The sequence below is a fragment of the Musca autumnalis genome, unplaced genomic scaffold, assembly GCF_047663935.1.
Source record: "Musca autumnalis isolate F117 unplaced genomic scaffold, ASM4766393v1 scaffold_4, whole genome shotgun sequence".
Classification (NCBI taxonomy): domain Eukaryota; kingdom Metazoa; phylum Arthropoda; class Insecta; order Diptera; family Muscidae; genus Musca; species Musca autumnalis.
Window position 1 is genome coordinate 167,597,776 of NW_027411977.1, and position 20,671 is coordinate 167,618,446.

The following is a 20,671-nucleotide window of genomic DNA, read 5'->3' on the forward strand; positions in this document are numbered from 1 at the left end:
ACAATTTCCATATTGAATATTGCTTTTTTATTCCCTTTCCGCATACGAAGTAGCGAGCACTTTGCTAGTTATTCATATATGATGCCTATATCAAAGGCAAATCTGGGGAATCTGCATTGCATGAGGTGGTAGGTTACATGGAAAATTCAAAATTTACGTTGGCTGCCTTTCTAGATATAGAAGGAGCTTTCAACAATGTAGAACTTGAATCCATTAACCTCTCACATAAAAGAGTTAACACACCTGAAACCCTAACATGTTGGATATATAAAATGCTAAAAAGCAGTATTATAAATTCAAATATTGGGGGGACAAAAATTAGGAAAACGGTAACTAGAGGCACCCCTCAGGGTGGAGTGCTTTCACCTGTGGCTAACCGTAATCAATAATATTTTGACGGAACTGGATAATCAAGGTATCAAAGTTGTTGCCTATGCGGACGAAGTAGTGCTATTGATTTACGGAGAGTTCCTGTACACCATTTCGGAGCTTATGCAAGGAGCCTTATCGACGCTGTGGTGAGGCCCATGTTATCTTATGGATCTCTTGTCTGGTGGCATTCCATGCTCAAAAAATCGATATCCAGCAAATAGACAAACTGGAGCCGAGAGGAGCACACCACAAGCTGCTCTGAACGCAATGCTGAACTTAAGGCCTCTGGGTCTCAGCATTAAGTGTCAGACAGCACGTAGTGCCCTAAGGCTGCATGAACAGAATTTTTGGCGCAATTGTGCCTAAGGGCATGGATATATCCTGAACGAGTCAGGTATCAATGTGAACCAATGTGTAAAACTAAGCGACTATATATCACCAGTCCTTAGATTTGACGATGTAGATGACGTTATCCTTAGTAGAGACGACTGGAACCGTAGTAATCCTCCTCTGGACGGTCTGGCTTTTTATACAGACGCAAAGTGGATGCGCCCAACGACAAAAATAAAAAAATTCATGTCATCATTTTGAAAATTTAAAGGTGCCAATCGCTTCTAAACATTCCACATTTTTCGAAACTAAACTTTGTTTTTCCATTTTTAGCGGTTCTTAAGGAGAAAAAGCCTTATAAACATGACCAATTTTGGAGAAAAAACTGTATTTAAAAATGAGAAAAAATAGTTATATTAAAAGCTAGTTTCTGAAACAAAGGACTATTATTCCCGCATTAACTTAATTTGAATCTTTTAGTATATTTCCTAAGCTTCGTTTTTCTACTTATTGCAATTCCTCTAAATTGTAAGGGTTGCCAAATAGGTATTTTAGTTAATTTCCAAGCATATGCAAGAATCGCCACTAGTACCAGACTGGTGCTAAGGGTCTGTAGATTGCAAAACTATTTAGACTTATTGCGGACATTTGCGGTTATGGCCAAAAGTTTAACTCTGTTTTTTTGGTGCTGAATTTATATTTTTTTAATATTTTAAAGTATTTTTTACCTTTTCTTATATGTATGTACAGTGTTTCGCATATCAAAAACAACAAATTCAGGATTACGCGTTAATTCAATTGTTGGATCAATTTTTCAAAATGTAATTGTTATGCACAGAGAGCTTTCAACAAGTTGTTTCTTTTGTAGTTGGATGGGATAACAACAACAACAGAATTGACTGATCCTGTGAATGGAGAGTGCAAAACAAAAGCAACAACGGAATATTATTAACAATTGCAGTCTTATCGGTTCTAATTAGAGCTCTGTTCCTTTACGTGCAAGAATCTTCAAGTTTTACCACTTTTTACTCGAAAAGCGTTCCTTTACTTTAGACACCGTACAATTCATATGGGAGCAGTTTACAAATTTTACTACTTCTGCCGGTTTTACTATTTTCAAGGAACAGACCATAGATGTACTTTTGACTTAAATTTGTTGATTTTATTGAAATTCCCCAAAAGAAATCCCCAAACATTTTTCAATAAATAATTACAAAAGACTAAAAAAACAACTAACTAAGACTAAAAGAAAAAAACATAGAATTTGGCACAATGATAAATTTTTACATTATGTCCTAGTGTTACATTTTGAATTTTTCTACTCATTAAATCCAATTATAATTTTAGCTCTGTTCCTTTACGTGCAAGAATCTTCAATTTTACAATTTTTTACTCGAAAAGCGTTCCTTTACTTCAGACACCAAACAATTCATATGGAACCAGATTACAACTTTTGCTACTTTTGCCGGTTTTACCACTTTCAAAAGTAAAGGAACAGACCAATTATGTCTTGAATAAAAACATATACATAATTCAATATGAAATTCTAATTCGAAAATGAAAATTGCACGCGTCAAAAATGAAATTGCACACCACCACCACTTCGCCGCTGCAATTTCATTTCATTTTGTACTGTACAATGATATATTTTGATTTTAAAATCAAAAAAAATATGTCACGGAGGATGACTTAGCAAATACAAAAACCTTATTGTGGTACTCTTAAGCAAAGATGTATAACAAGATGATGTATACGTTGCTAATATACATCGGCAGATGGCGCCGGTGGCCTAACATAATGTGATGTTACAATATTATGACATGAATTATGTTACATTTAACATAGATCACATTGGTGTACGCTTTTGTTTCTGTTAATTGTCTGTTATACATAAACGCACTCTATGCTTGAATATTTAAATTGAACTCCATTGTGAATGATGTCCAATCTTTACCAATTTATGTCGTTGCAAGATGGGACATATACATTGCTACTATACATCGGCAGATGGCATCGGTGGTCTAACATAATGTGATGTTACAATATTATGGCATGAATCATGGTAGAATAAAGTAAAGGTAGGCCACAGCTAACAGCTGATTACAATTTTTTTCTTTTTATGGCCTAATCTGTCAAAAGCAGGGTTGACATTTTGTACTGTTTTTGACAAAAAGATCTGTAGATCCCTAACAAGTTGATTGCAATTTTTAAGCGCTCATTTATTAATTCGGAATTTTTAATTATCACTGTGTTTTAGCAGGTATTCCATCAGGAATTAACTTCTCTGATGGTACCTGCAACACCTACTACGGATGTCATGGATGTGACTAAGCAACCTGCATCATCAAAACTGACGACTGCCGTTAAAGGCACAAACATCAATGTCAACAAACGTATAAGACTTGAAGAGGCAGATCCACCTGCAGATATTGATATCACGGACCTTACCTTCGATCCGAACAATCAAAATAGATTTGCTATGTTTGCAGATCTCGACATCGAAACCACCCAGCAACAAAATCATAACCAAAAAATGCTAGAGTGGAACCCGTCAAGGATCAAAACACCAAGAAGACGTTTTGTCCACCAATTTTCATGTACAACGTAAACGTGGGACGACTAGCTGAACAGCTAGAAAAGAAAACCCCAAGGATGGAATTTAGAATCAAAAATATTGGCCAGAATAAGTGTAAACTTTACTTATCGGACCCTGGTGCACATGCAGCAATGCTAGAATCCCTACGGGAGAAATCCGTGCATGCTTATTCCTTCACACCGAAGGAATTGAAGCAATCTTCTTTTATACTGCGAGGCCTATACTATGGCATAGACACCGATTACGTTAAGCGTGCTCTTGACGAAATTATACCTGACGTTGTAGCGAGGGTGACCAAATTCACAACCCCAAGATCTGTTAAAAATAACACTGACACTGGTCTTCTGCTGGTGACATTATTACCTGGGAAAGGACTCAGGGAAATTTCACATATTAGGGGCCTTCTAAGCCAGCCAATAACGTGGGAAAAACCCAAAAGAAAAAATATGGAAATCCAATGCCGTAGGTGCCAGCGCTGGGGACATGTGGCCAAGAATTGTGGTTCCCAATACCAATGCGTAAAGTGCGATCAGAAGCATCTGCCAGGTGAGTGCTTGAGGCTAAAAACGGACTCATCAGAACTTTACTGCGTTAACTGTAAGACACTTGGACATACAGCTACTTGGAGAGGCTGCCAAACTTTTAAAAACTACGTAGCGAAAAGAAAGGAACGCATACAAGAGGCACTAAACGCAAAAAAAGCTGCTAACCAGAACGTCAAACTAGTAATATCTCGGTCACATGTCTCTCCGAACAAATCGTTTGCGAATCTTTTGCGTCCATCGACTGATCCAACCAACAAGCCTTCTATCATAGGTGAATTTCTAAAACTTTCCAGCCTGTTTCTTCAGCCAGAGGAACTCACCATCGAGCAGGAAATAAACATTTTCCTTGCCGATTTTCAAAACATGTCAAAAAATCACGCCAAATCAAAATTTTTGCGTATCCTAAAGAAAGTTAAAGATAGTCATGATCCATAGATCGCTGAATTGTTTAACTTTTAATGTTCGATCCTTACTAGATCGCAGCCGCCAATTAGAATTACAACAATGTCTTGTTAGGAACAACATCGACATTGCATTCATTCAAGAGTGTCACTTACGAAACAAAACGAGGGTAAATATATGCGGGTACACATTCATATATGACTACTCAAACATCGGAGTAGCTATTCTACTAAAAGATACCATTAGCTTTAAACGCATTGCTTTGGACAGCGTTTCATTTAACCAGGTGTCTATAGAGATACAATCAAAGAGAAACAACATTACCCATAAATATTTATTCGCGTCACTCTATATTCCTTGTAATTATAACACACAACAACTAATATCGAGCCTGAATAGCTGCCTATCAGCCGCGGCAAACTATGACGGATTTATTTTTGGTGGAGACCTTAACGCCAAAAATATGACATGGGGTGACTCTATGGATAACCTTAATGGAAGATCGCTGTACAATTGGTTGCTGGACAATTCCACCGATGTCATTCGAGTATGTGCATCATCTCCATCATTTCCGAATGGTCTTTCCTATTTGGACCATTTTTTGATTAGTACCAGGATGATGGACTTGCATGATATTAACTACAAAATCACAAGCCTCCCATAATTTTCGGATCATTTTCCGTTAAAAATGCAAATATCGTTCAGTGGAGGAAATATCATTTCGAGACCTCCAAGCGTTGTTATTTCATACAAATCCACAGATTGGGACGCATACCGTCAACAATCTGAGGTAGGCATAAACCTCATTATGCCGCCTAAGAACAGAAACCTTATTAACAATGAAATTGACGACTATATACATTAATTTGAGAGTACCTTCCACGTCACTCACGATCAACACAGCTCTAAAGTTGAAATTAAAAAACGTCATATTCCATTACCTGAAAATATAAAAAAGTTCCTCAAAACAAAAAACACTTATGGCAAAAAGATCTAAAAAAGATTTATCACCGAAATGGCAATAGACTAAGTAGTGAATACAAAACTCTATCCAAGCAAATACAACTCCTTAAAACTATAATAAAGGAATTAATAGACAAAGAGGAGGCCAACATCTTCAACAATAAGTTGAAAAATATAAAGCCAAGTCCAAATGCATTCCAAGAGATTTATCGAGTGATTGGAAAAAACAAATCTTCCTTTTGCCAAAAGATCCAAAAAGGAAATATGACTTACACTACTGCACCTGAGATCGCTAAAACATTTCACGATCTTTATGAGGAGACCTTTCGCGAAATTGTTCCAGAAAGACCTTTACCAAACATCGAAAATCGCATAGCGGAGTACTTAGGGCCGACTACAGAACACATTTACTCTTTCAGTGAAGATTTCAACTCTCTAAACAAGCCGGATAAGTTTCACTTCTCCGACGTTCCTGAGATTAAAAATCAAATAATGAGAATTAATAGGAAAAAATCGAGTGGTATTGATGGTATATCGAACTATGTGATAAAAAATTTTCCCGAGGCAGCTATAAAGTTCATGACTATAATCTTCAACAATTGTCTAAATAATTGATACTTTCCTAATTCCTGGAAAGTTGCAAAAATTATTCCAGTGAAGAAAAAAGCTAACAGTATAACACCAGAAGAGTATCGACCAATTTCTTTATTGCCCAATATAGGAAAGATTTTTGAGCGCATCATAAGAGAAAAATTGGAAAATGAGTTCACGATCCAACCAATTCCCTCCTTTCAATTCGGTTTTCAGGCTGGCCATTCCACAAATCATGCCTTATTAAAACTACATAGCGATATTACATGTAACCTGAGAAAGAAAATATGCACGGTAGCAATCTCATTAGACATACAAAAAGCTGATTAAACTGAATGTGGATCCCTTCCTAACAAAAATTCTGCTGAACTATTTGACTAATAGAAATTTTCAATATCAATCAACAATACCATGTCGAATTTTGGAGCTATTGGCAGTGGTGTCCCCCAGGGCAGTATTTTGTCACCATTTCTTTTTAACCTGTTCCTGTATGATGTCCCCCATGTTTCCGACAACTCTAGTGCAATATTGTACGCAGATGATTGCCTAATTTACAGCCACAATTATTCCCCAATTCAGGCTTTAAATTCCGCAGCTTTGCACTTGGATAAAATCAACACGTACTACAAAACATGGGGAATCACAATAAATGCCTCAAAATCGATGGCGATCTGCATTAGGAATGCATCTGAGAAGTGCCATAGGAGTGTGGTCCCGGAATCCAAAATTCTTAACCTCGCCTTGGAAGGTGTGCAAATTCCATTCAAGAACAATCCAAAATACCTAGGTGTTCACATTAACAAGCTGTTCAAGTTTAACGATCACGCTAGAACGTCACTTAAAAAAGCTAAGTGACTATCGCCAATTTTGAGTAACAAGCATCTCCCGGAAAGAACAAAATTGCTCTTATATAAAGTGGCAATTCGTCCTATCATCGGATATGGTTTTCCAATATGGTTTACGATATCGCCAACTGTTGCCAAGGAAATAGAAAAGTTCGAAAGATCCCTCCTAAGAAAATGTATAGGGAAAAACTTCCGAAATCCTGAAAAGCGCTTTTCGAACAGGCACATATACTCCAGTGCTAATATCGTGCCATTCATCAGATATGTCCTTAATCTTCTAAAACGGTTTGTACAAAACCTTGCAACACATGAAAATTATGCTGGGTGAAATTTACTACGCTGAGGAAACTATAAATAGGTCAGGATCATCCTACCTCTCCCCAATAGGAATTATAAACGAGAATTTAGAAAACGATTCTGACATGTACTCATTACCTGAATTCTACAAGAAGACTCTCCCAGGAGCACATCGTGGATAAATATTTAAATAGATATATATTATTTCTAAATCAAACTTATTGAGGTTTTCAAACACACACGATTTTATAATAATAATGGAATTTAACATTTAAAAATATTTAATCATTTAAAATTATGTACCTGATATGTCTAGTTAATTTATATAACTTGTCCTATATTTAGGCAAAGAATGGTGGAAACTTGTAAAAGAACTAAATAATCAGGAACCAAAAATAAGTCAAAAATTATCTGCAGAAACCTTTAAGGAATATTTCCGAAACCTTTTGAACCCTGAGCAGATTGCCTTTAATATATTGTATGCACCAATGCTCATAACGGATAGTTTTTTGGATAAGGATATTTCATTAGAAGAAATCAAACACATGCTAAGGACGGTAAAATTGCGAAAGGCGCCGGGTGAAGACGGAATTCCTTATGAATTTTTTATCAACGCCACTGATGACTTCCTTGCTGTATTAGCGCGATCATATAACAGAGTCTATGAAACTAGAGAAGTGGAAGATTCCTTTGTGAATTCAATAATATTTCCAATCCACAAAAAAGGAAGCATAAACGAGGTTTCGAATTACAGAGGAACATCTTTTATGAATAGCGTGGCCAAAATTTTTATGGGAATTCTCAATGAAAGGTTAATAACATGGGTTGATAATCGAAAAATTCTGCTGGAATATCAGGCTGGCTTCAGGAGAAATTATTCAACAGCCGATAATGTGTACAACCTAGCCGCTATAGTCAACATTAAATTATCGGAAAAAAGGAAATTATATGCATTTTTTGTTGACTTTAAGGCCGCATTTGATAACATCAGCCGAAGTTCACTAATATACAAACTACATCAAATCGGAATTTCTTACAAGTTTGCAAAAATGGTAGAAAGCATGTATCAAAACACGAAATCAGCAGTTTGGACGGGAGAAGTGAGATCTGATTATTTTAATACAGTATCTGGTGTGAAGCAGGGTTGTTTGCTGTCGCCTCTACTATTCGCATTGTACATAAATGATCTTCATGATTTCTTAAAAGGAGGTGTTGATATAGAGGGTCTGAATATAAGAATATTGCTGTACGCAGATGATATTGTTATAGTTGTGGATGATAGGAGGATACTACAAACCATGATAAAGAATCTCGAAGAATATTGTTTAAAATAAAACCTAATAGTGAACATGGGCAAATCAAAAATAATGGTTTTCCGAAAAGGAGGCAGACTATCCGCACAGGAAAAATGGTTTTATTTTGGGGAAGAGATTGAAATCGTTCCTCAATATAACTATCTGGGAGTTATTGTATCCCCGCAAATGTCATTTCTAAAACACATACAAAATCGAAATAGTCAAGCGAAGAGTGCAATAAACGTGACATGGAAGAACTTTTTAAATAAAAACGACGTTGGCTTGTCTCAGAAATGGAATGTTTATCAAGCAGTTTGCAGAGCAATCCAATCGCATGCCGCACAAGTATGGGGTCACTTACACTTTGAAGAAGTAGACAAACTGCAGCGCTTTTTTCTCAAACGGGTTTTCAAACTGCCGGATTCAACGCCAAACTATGCCCTCTCGATCGAGACAGGTCTCGAGGCAGGACATGTCCACATGCTAAAATTGCATTTAAAATATATTTGGCGGACTTTATTCCGTTATAATCAGGATCGATTACCATGTAAGCTGAGTAAAATACTAATTCGGAAAAATCTTTTTTGGGTACAATCATTAAATGATCTACTTAATTCAATGCAAATGCAGACAGTACAAGAATACATCGCACAAAATTCCTGGAATATTATGGAGTCTACTTTAATTGATCAAGTAATAGCAAATAATAAAGCTAAAGATCTTCAGAGGGCCCATCAAATCAGTTACAGTATGTATAAAAACTTAAACCTAACACGAGGATTATGCTATTTTAATGGGAATTACAGCTCTCAAGAAATATCCTGGATATTGAAAGCACGGTGTGACTTAATACTACTTAACGGAAATCTTAATATGTTACAACCGGATGTAAATGACAACTGTACACTCTGCAATCTACGTGAAAAACGTTGCAACACTTCCTTGGTTTCTGTCCTATATTAGGAGAGTACAGAACACAAATGTTTGGCAAACCTTTACTTCAAGAACATGAAATTATTTCAATATTAAATGGAGACGATTGGAAGAAACTAGTTGCTTATCTAAAAGTGGCACTTCGATATCGGAAACTAATTATTACTGAATTTATTTGATAAATTCTTCTTAACAAATATATAAAGTAATATGTATATATCTTTATTTCAATACCGACTGACGACATAATGTCAAAGTCGTAAATCCTTTATTTACTTATATTTTAGAAATTATCTGTAAACATAAATATGTATTTAAATGAAATAATAATAATAATAATATTTTAACGTTTTCTTCCAACTTTTGTGGATATTTCGCGCAAAAAAAATTTGACAGCAAATGAAGACTACAACCTAACGTCAACTATTGGATCACCTTGTTAAATTCGCCTTGGAAATAATAAAGTGATACTACTACTACTATATTTACGTTGGATAGCCATATTATTCAGAGTCCAACTATGACAATAAGTCATGTTCTATTTGTACACAAGTACTTTCGTATCTTTATTAATTTTTGGTCTGTTCCTTTACTTTTAAAAATGGTAACAGTGGCAAAAAATGGTAAAAGTTGTGAACTGGTCTCATATAAATTGTATGGTTGTTGAAGTAAAGGAACGCTTTGCAGGTTAAAAATGGTAAGAAATGGTAACCTCAGGCAGGTAAAGGAAAAGAGCTTTTATATCATTATTCAAACCTTAATTGGTAATCGTTTAACACTTCTGTTACTTAATTTAATATTTAGATTTTAAGTGTTGCCTAGTTTTAATTTTTGTTGACAGATTTATACTCTGAATGCTATTCAAAAAGACCGGGAGCAAGTCTTTAAAGTACTCCTTTTCAATTTGTTTACAGTTTTGTTTTTTTTTTTTACATTTCATCAAGTTAGGATGTAGCGTTTACAAAAAACATTGTGTAGCAGAACAAAACGTTTATAGTTCTGCGTCTAATTTTAGTACTCGATAAGTAAATAGTACACTATGTAATGGAAATGAAAAAAGTCTCAATAAAAAAATTACTTACTTACTGTTTTTGACATTATGCAATCATAAAGGTAGATGTATCGCTGAATTTTTCCAACAAAAAACTTCTGCTGTAACACTATATCTTAAAATTGAAAACAAGGACAAAAAATATGTATTCGCTTGGCTAAATAAAATTGTTAATTTTTTTAGCAAAACTTACGAATGAACAATTTATCAAATATTGATATTAATTTAAATTTGTTCCAAAAGTATGGGAATGTAAAAATTAAAATTTTTGTAAAAATTATGCTGACATTTATCTGCAAACCCGATACCAGCAATCACGATGTCAGATTAGCCAAACTTGTCAAGTAGAAAATAAGTGAATGACATTTTATCACTATCATAAGTTTGGGAAGAACTTTTGCTATTTTTGGAACACTTTTCCAACAAGAATATTCTGGAGCACTTTTAACATATAAAAAGTGAAGCTTTAAGTTCCATATGTATTTGTAATACGGGATAGCTATGCAGGTACATCTACCATTATTATTGTACCATGCCATTTTTTTCAATTCAATTCAATTTATTTTCATAAATGGGAACCTAGCCCATAGGGCCAAGAGCGGTTCCAAAAGCTACAAAACATACACTACTCCAAAAGCTTAAAACTAACAATACATTAAATTTAATAGTCTTAAAATTCATTAACAGGATGTAATTAAAGAAAATATGAAGATCTGTTTAGTAAATCAGCTAAGCAATATTAAAAATAAGGAACATAAACAATCATAACAAAAATTTGTACTAGTCGAAAAATTATTAATCTTCAAAATCACTCCGATTGAAATATTCAAATAACTTCCTTTTATAACAGATTAAGGAGCCACTGAATGTCTTAAGATTGAGCACAGGGCAAGCCGTATCAAAAAGGATTTTTCCAAAAAAGGGGTCAAACGCGGTATATGAATTTGTTTATTCCTCTCCGATCTACTAAAAACAAATAACTCTAAAACAGAGGAAGGGGCTTGGATTTGTATCACCTTAAAGAAAAACAACATGCACCTAATATTCAGAAAAGCATCAAACGAACTACCAAGAAATTCTTCTACATACGAAGAAATATGATCACGACGTTTAAGCACAAAAACATAGCGCATGACCCTATTAAACAATAGCTTAAGCTTACGCAAAACATAGCCACAACTTCCACCAACAACCTGAATACAATACAAAAAATGCGGCATTATCAATGCATGTACTACCTGTATCCTAATTTTCTTAGGTAGGACAATATCCAAACAGTACAACTTTCTTAAAATAAAGTTTACCTTGGAAACTAAACAATTAACATGCAGATCAAACTCCAAACCACTATCAAGCAACAAACCAAGACACTTCATCGAGCTTACAACATCTATAGACTCCCTATAGATGGAAACATTTATAGAACTCTCTTGGAAGTTGCCAAAAAACATAGCCTTAGTCTTACTAGTATTTATTGAGAGCCCATTGTTGGACAACCACGTGACTAACATATTAATATTAAAATCAATAGAAGACTGCAAAACATCCATAAAAACATATTCCCCTTTAAACAAAACCTGTATATCATCAGCAAAGGCAAATGACATACAATTTCTACTATTAATACAACCAAACAAATCATTAATATACATTATAAACAACAAAGGCCTAAGGACAGAACCTTGGGGCACACCACTACTCACAGGTAGCATACTCGAAACACAATTTTTACAACTCACATATTGCAACCTCCGGAACAAATACGAAAAAATAAGCTTACACGCTGAAGACGAAAAATTAAAAAAACGATGCAACTTCTTAATCAAAATGAAGTGATTAATTTTGTCAAAGGCCTTTTCAAGGTCCAAAGACAACAGAACACAACAACCACCCCCACCAACAGTCTTCCTCACATTATCAGTCAATCCAACAAGGAGGGACGTTGTACTACGGTTACATCTAAATCCATACTGGCTATCATGCAACAGTGATAGCTCATTGATGTAACTCAGCATTTGATCTTTCAATATATGCTCAACCATCTTTGAGATTATCGGCATAATTGATATAGGTCTATAATCCCGAGAATCATTACTTTTCCGTATAGGCACTACTTTAGAAATTTTCCAACCTGCGGGGAACGTAGACACAGTTAACATCGTATTAACAATATACACCAAATGACGCCCAATTAAAGGGAACACAAGTCTCAGAAATTTAAGCTGAAAACCATCAAAACCAACTGCTTTAGATTTAATCTTATAAAACGCATTTACAATTTCAGCCAAATCAACAGCACGAAACGAAAAACCATCATAAACACTATCAGGAATACAAGAAACATCAAATTCATTCACCGTTTGATTAGACACAAAATTATAATTCAGCTGTTCAACATCTACACAATCAACTTCACTATCCTCATCTCCCAAACCACTCTTATTCAAGATGGACCAAATATCTTTAGACGTTTTATTCGCAATAACTTTCTTAGCCCGATTCCGACATCTACAGTAATTCTTCCAGTTAACAATATTCTTGTCACGAAGATATGTACTGTAGGCTATATCTCTAACAGACAGATGATAACGTATGTCTGGAGACGTTTGACGTTTTAAGCCATGGCTGCAGGGTGGCTCTACTTTATTGTACCATGGCAATAACATTCATTTTTGATTTTGTTGACTATGCTCTTCTATTCTGCTATGCTATTTCAATGCACATGAATTGCTTGTGCCATTGAAATAAAAAAACTAGCGCAGCATAACAACAGCATATTTAAACAGCAAGTTTTAAAGTTTTCTCTTACCACTTTTTCCCAGCGATGGAAAATTCAGTACAATAGTACTTTTTTCAGTACCATTTCACTATAAAAAGTACCGAAGTACACCCGCGGCCAATTCAGTACCATTTCCATATGTGGAACTAAAAATGTAAAATTAAAGATTAAAATTACTAGAAATTTTATTAATCTGGATATATGTACCTTTATGTTGGGAATATACCAAAATATGAACCTATATTGATCATTTTCTTCGTGGAGCTCTTCCACCCTTTGAGAATCTGAAATATAAAGTTACTGTCACTACGGTAGACTAATCTTTTAAAAGATTTCACATCGAACGGTATCGAAGTACATTCCAAAATGAGAGTCTGCAATACCTCTTTTATGGGTTCTATATTAGTGCTAGAAAACTATCGACAGTCTAACTATTGTTTTGATTACTGACGAAAAACAAAGTTTACATCAGCCACCAAAACATTTTTTTGAACTACCTGTTACGAATTATTTAAAAAAAATCATTTGTTCAGAGTTCAATATAAATAAGGCTTTACGACAGCGATCAAAATGATAGTCGGACTATCGTTAGTTTGCCAGCTCTAGGCTATTTAAAACGAAATAAAACGAATACAAAGTATCTTATTTCAGTTATTTCGATGGGATAATAAGGCTAAATCTTTTAAAATACAGTTCTATTAGGGCTATATCAGAACGTGGACCCGCACTGACAAATTTCTGGGAGAGTTTTTATTCCCTCAGCATTTATGCCAACGAGGGTATATACACTTTCATACGGGCAAAATGTGCCTCATCGAAATAATGGTTTTATACCCCAAGTATGTTTGGACGAAATGTGTTTCAGACAATTTGGAGTCGATTGAGCAATGTCCGTCCGTCTGTCTGTCTGGCTGGAGCGCACGATAACTCTCGAACGGATGAACCGATTATGTTCAAATTTTGGCTTTTGTAATATTTTGTCCAAACTTAGTTTAAGTTCGAAGATGGGCTATATCGGTCCACTCCTTCCGGTACCTCCCCCACAAAAGTTCGAAAATGTTCGGAAAATTTGTGCGCACGATAACTCTTGAAGGGAGTAACCGATTTGGTCCATACTTTGCGCATCGTGAAAAGTGTGTCAGACTTAGATAAGGTTTCAATATGGACTCAATCGGTTTACTCCTTCGGGTACCTCCCATACAAAATTTCGGAAAAGTTCAGTTTAGGACCATTCTCGAATCGCTTTGATTTTTGCTTTAGCAACTTGTATTCACTGCCCTCCATACGACGGTATAAGTTTCATCAGGGGCAAGTCCATACTTCCTGAGAAAATAGCCTAAAAGTTGCAAAAAAAACCCCTATGACACCGTGTGAGGTCCGCCGAATCGGTCCAAAATTTGGCCTTAGTAATATTTTGTCCAAACTTCGTTTAAGTTCGAAGATAAGCTATATCGACCCACTCCTTCAGGTGCCTTCCCCACAAAAGTTCAAAAATGTTCTGTAAATTGTTCGCACGGTAACTCTTGGAGGGAGTGGCCGAATTGGTCCATACTATACACATCCTAATATATCTACCAGATATAGATCAGGTTCAAATGTGGACTATATTTGTCCACTCCATCTGGTACCTCCCACACAAAATTTCGGATAAGTTCACTTTAAAACCTGATATGGAATCAGTTTGACTTTTGTTGAAGCAACTTGCATTCGCTGCCTCAATTGCAATGGTAAAAGTGTTTTCAGGGGCAAGTCCATACTTCTTGAGCAAACAGCCCGAAGGGTGTAAAAATCCCCTATGGAGTTCCCTTCTTTTTAGTATCTCCTCCGCAAAACTTTTGATCTTTAATCCTAATCAACACTTTTGTCGCTTCAAACGCCCAAAATTTTTAAAACCCCCTAAATACATGCGTTTTTTGGGAATTTTTTTTTCAATATACACAGGCTGAGGGTAGAGTTGTGCCAAAGGAACTATATGGAACTATCTCGTTCACTTCGCAGTTCCAATGGCCCACCTTTTTTCTTTGAACAAACCGCGTATACTTACTATCACACGTTATATTTAATGATGTTACTCATACGCTTTGGAACTAGTACCAGGAACTAGGAACTAGATGACCCAACTCTAGCTGAGGGTATATCTCTGTCGGCAAAGCCGACTGGTACTTTTTTACTTGTTTGGCCCTAACAAAGACTAAACACCAAATTTCAACAATTTTGGTACGATAATGTGGCTCAAACCGTCAAAATACCGAAAATCGGGAGGTACCGTTGTATGGGAGCTATATCAAAACGTGAACCGATAGAGCCCATTTTCAATACCAAACTTCCTAGTAGTAATTGAAGCCTCGGTACCAAATAAAAAAGCTCCATATTAAATATTGAGAACTGTATATAGAATTCAACAGACGGACGGACTTGGTTATATACTTATAGGGTCTCCCACGAATATTTCGATGTGTTGCAAACAGAATGACAAAGTTAATTATACCCTCCAGTATGGTATAAAAAATATACCATTTTGGAACATTCTTCAGATTTCATAGATTTAAGCCTTTGTTGTTGTTTTTTTTTTACTGAATAAAAAATTTTTATTTTTTTTTCCTTAAAAAATAATAAAAAGTACCTTTTCAAAGAAAAAAGTACCATTTTAGTACTTTTTGAAATTTTCATTTTTCCATCCCTGCTTTTTCCATTCCTTTACTTTTATAAGTGGTAAAACCGGCAAAAGTAGCAAAAGTTGCAATCTGCTTCAATATGAATTGTATGGTGTCTGAAGTAAAGGAACGCTTTTCGAGTAAAAAGTTGTAAAACTTGAAGATTCTTGCACGTAAAGGAACAGAGCTATAATTACAAAACTGTCGACGGCGGCGGTTTTGAGCCGATCGGCGCAGGTCTCTGCCAGCTTGTGGAACGTTTTTAATTAGTTCGTAACTCAAATAGAATACCTATCTGTAATTTTGCAAATTGTTTATTGCTATTTTAGAGTTGCTTAAAGGACATTGTTTCAAGAAACAGCAATATGAGCTTTCCAAGTAGGGGAATTAGTCGATCATCAAAAACTGGAAAGATCAAAAGCGTATATTGCAAGAACTTTGTGTAAGAATTGTTTGTGATAACGCGCCATTTCATACATTTTGAAATACATACATATACCTAAAATATTAAAGAAAATTTACATGAACATTCATCATTATTTTGTATTTGATTGCAGCACATATGGTGAATGCGTTTTCCATCCAACTGAATACCTAAATGTTATCATTGGACCTAATGGTACTGGAAAATCAACTCTAGTTTCTGCTATTGTTCTTGGTCTTGGTGGAGATCCGAAAATTCTTGCTCGTTCTAGTTCAATAGGAGACTATGTTAAAAATGGATGTGATTCAGCGAAGATTGCAGTGGAAATATTTAGTCATGGCGACGATACGACAAAATTTCAACGCAAATTCGATTTAAGTGGAAAATCACAATTTTTTATTAATGACCAACCTGTAACGCAAAAAAAGTTCTTGGAGAGTGTGGATCACTTTAAAATTCAAATCGGGAATTTATGTCAATTTTTACCACAGGATCGAGTTCAAGTAAATATTTATTTACCTAAACTAAATGTTTTCATAATTACCTACATACAATTTGACAACAAATCTATTGCAAAGGCCAAACATGTAAAACATTTTATATTAATTGTTCGCTTAAGGCAACAAAATTATGTGAAAACTATACGGTTTTTGTTCACAACTCTTGCTGTTGGTCCTCAAAACAATATTCCGTCGAAATATGCAAAGTTTATTTGCAATTTATAACAAATACGGACTAAAATAAGAATTACCTACTACTTTGAGTACTATAAAACTAATGACTTTTGCGGCTAATAATGGACTAACAGTATTGAATGTGATAAAGTTCGTTGATAATAAAAGCCGTCGTTGAAGGTCTTCAGACAGGTAAAAAACGTACGAGGAGGACAACAAAAATGACGAATCGGCCGCAGACAAGTATGCAAAGAATGAATATTTTACTCAATATGTATTGTCGGATAATGGACCAATGCAAAACAGTCCGTTTTTGGCTTTGAAAACATCGAAATACCTCTGGACACTATATGGAAAAATAGACCCTCAGTGTATTATTTTGAAAGACCGACAACAGAGCTCTATTTCCGCTCTCAATATTATTGGAATCACTTCATTTTTACTAAATGGATAGATATACTCTGCTGTCATAATAAATCCTAAAAAGTGCGCCAAATCTAATAAAACCCATAAAATATGGAAATTACACACATTTAAGAATTTTTAGGTACTACATATATTTTTTTACCAATCAAAAAAGTATGCAAAATCGGGTTCACGGACATAATAATGATTGGGAAGACATCCCCTCTGACATCATTATTAGGAAATATTTAATAGTCATTATTCTGAAAGTCGGTAAAACTGGTCCAAAAAGCTCAAACACGTTCAAATACCACCATTCCAAAGGCCAGATTATGGCATTATACAGCCCAATCATGAACATCATCTCACCGTGAGTTTTCTCACTCTCGCCTCCTCCCTTATTATAAACAGCATAAGGGAGAACAAAACTCACGTTCGTGAGAAAAGTAGCTATCATAAATGTCAAAAAAGTGAGAATGTGAGGCAATTTTCTCTCACCACAGAAATCAAGGTGAGTTGAACCAAAAAATGTAACTATGGACATTTTTTATAGAAAAAATCGACAAGAAACGAATCTTTTGCAATGATTATCAATTGTATTTATTTGTGTTTTACGTTAAAGGTAACAAATAAAAAACAATTAGAAATTCTTTTGGCAACTATACATGTTTATCCGTGTATCAATGAAGCAAGGAAGACCTCAATCGAGTTTGGCGCAATTTGGAGGTGGAGTTGAAGTTGGCCAAAATTTTTCAGATATGGGAAGCGGTTCAGAATCATATGATGAAAACAGGAATGGAAGAGGATCCTATTTTTAGAAAGGTGTTGATCCTATCAGGAGCAACACCTTTCTAAAAATTTTTTTGTAGGTACTTCGCTAAGGTTCCCAGCAAAATATTCGATGCCAAAGATTCTATTCAAGCATGAGTGCAAGTTATATGTCACCTTTTTACCACCTTCGCCCATTCTTTTTACAAGACTGTGACCCCTAAAAGATCCAAATCATTTTGGATGGCATCTTCAATAACCCAGTGGAATGGTATCTTAACAACCACCTTGGCATGGCATATTCCACGAACAAGCCACAATAGGAAGGATTAAATTAATAAAAAAGAGCATGTTTATATTATATAGCCTTTTGCAGGGTTAACCTTCTTGAAAATTGAATTAAAATTACTAGAAATTTTATAAATCTGGATATATGTACCTTTATGTTGGGAATATACCAAAATATGAACCTATATTGATCATTTTCTTCGTGGAGCTCTTCCACCCTTTGAGAATCTGAAATATAAAGTTACTGTCACTACGGTAGACTAATCTTTTAAAAGATTTCACATCGAACGGTATCGAAGTACATTCCAAAATGAGAGTCTGCAATACCTCTTTTATGGGTTCTATATTAGTGCTAGAAAACTATCGACAGTCTAACTATTGTTTTGATTACTGACGAAAAACAAAGTTTACATCAGCCACCAAAACATTTTTTTGAACTACCTGTTACGAATTATTTAAAAAAAATCATTTGTTCAGAGTTCAATATAAATAAGGCTTTACGACAGCGATCAAAATGATAGTCGGACTATCGTTAGTTTGCCAGCTCTAGGCTATTTAAAACGAAATAAAACGAATACAAAGTATCTTATTTCAGTTATTTCGATGGGATAATAAGGCTAAATCTTTTAAAATACAGTTCTATTAGGGCTATATCAGAACGTGGACCCGCACTGACAAATTTCTGGGAGAGTTTTTATTCCCTCAGCATTTATGCCAACGAGGGTATATACACTTTCATACGGGCAAAATGTGCCTCATCGAAATAATGGTTTTATACCCCAAGTATGTTTGGACGAAATGTGTTTCAGACAATTTGGAGTCGATTGAGCAATGTCCGTCCGTCTGTCTGTCTGGCTGGAGCGCACGATAACTCTCGAACGGATGAACCGATTATGTTCAAATTTTGGCTTTTGTAATATTTTGTCCAAACTTAGTTTAAGTTCGAAGATGGGCTATATCGGTCCACTCCTTCCGGTACCTCCCCCACAAAAGTTCGAAAATGTTCGGAAAATTTGTGCGCACGATAACTCTTGAAGGGAGTAACCGATTTGGTCCATACTTTGCGCATCGTGAAAAGTGTGTCAGACTTAGATAAGGTTTCAATATGGACTCAATCGGTTTACTCCTTCGGGTACCTCCCATACAAAATTTCGGAAAAGTTCAGTTTAGGACCATTCTCGAATCGCTTTGATTTTTGCTTTAGCAACTTGTATTCACTGCCCTCCATACGACGGTATAAGTTTCATCAGGGGCAAGTCCATACTTCCTGAGAAAATAGCCTAAAAGTTGCAAAAAAAACCCCTATGACACCGTGTGAGGTCCGCCGAATCGGTCCAAAATTTGGCCTTAGTAATATTTTGTCCAAACTTCGTTTAAGTTCGAAGATAAGCTATATCGACCCACTCCTTCAGGTGCCTTCCCCACAAAAGTTCAAAAATGTTCTGTAAATTGTTCGCACGGTAACTCTTGGAGGGAGTGGCCGAATTGGTCCATACTATACACATCCTAATATATCTACCAGATATAGATCAGGTTCAAATGTGGACTATATTTGTCCACTCCATCTGGTACCTCCCACACAAAATTTCGGATAAGTTCACTTTAAAACCTGATATGGAATCAGTTTGACTTTTGTTGAAGCAACTTGCATTCGCTGCCTCAATTGCAATGGTAAAAGTGTTTTCAGGGGCAAGTCCATACTTCTTGAGCAAACAGCCCGAAGGGTGTAAAAATCCCCTATGGAGTTCCCTTCTTTTTAGTATCTCCTCCGCAAAACTTTTGATCTTTAATCCTAATCAACACTTTTGTCGCTTCAAACGCCCAAAATTTTTAAAACCCCCTAAATACATGCGTTTTTTGGGAATTTTTTTTTCAATATACACAGGCTGAGGGTAGAGTTGTGCCAAAGGAACTATATGGAACTATCTCGTTCACTTCGCAGTTCCAATGGCCCACCTTTTTTCTTTGAACAAACCGCGTATACTTACTATCACACGTTATATTTAATGATGTTACTCATACGCTTTGGAACTAGTACCAGGAACTAGGAACTAGATGACCCAACTCTAGCTGAGGGTATATCTCTGTCGGCAAAGCCGACTGGTACTTTTTTACTTGTTTGGCCCTAACAAAGACTAAACACCAAATTTCAACAATTTTGGTACGATAATGTGGCTCAAACCGTCAAAATACCGAAAATCGGGAGGTACCGTTGTATGGGAGCTATATCAAAACGTGAACCGATAGAGCCCATTTTCAATACCAAACTTCCTAGTAGTAATTGAAGCCTCGGTACCAAATAAAAAAGCTCCATATTAAATATTGAGAACTGTATATAGAATTCAACAGACGGACGGACTTGGTTATATACTTATAGGGTCTCCCACGAATATTTCGATGTGTTGCAAACAGAATGACAAAGTTAATTATACCCTCCAGTATGGTATAAAAAATATACC

The 20,671-nt window shown here is 35.5% G+C and overlaps 1 long non-coding RNA gene across 2 annotated transcripts; it reads left to right on the forward strand.

The window, feature by feature from the left end:
• The first annotated feature begins 15,872 nt into the window (after positions 1-15,872).
• LOC141402820 (uncharacterized) lies at positions 15,873-20,661 on the forward strand. 2 transcript variants are annotated; one of them, XR_012412732.1, is made up of 3 exons: positions 15,879-16,095; positions 16,211-17,978; positions 18,026-20,661. It is a non-coding gene; the product is annotated as an uncharacterized lncRNA (long non-coding RNA). The 2 variants fall into 2 exon arrangements; XR_012412731.1 differs by lacking the exon at positions 18,026-20,661 and having other exon boundaries at positions 15,873-16,095; positions 16,211-17,820.
• Positions 20,662-20,671: the final 10 nt, after the last annotated feature.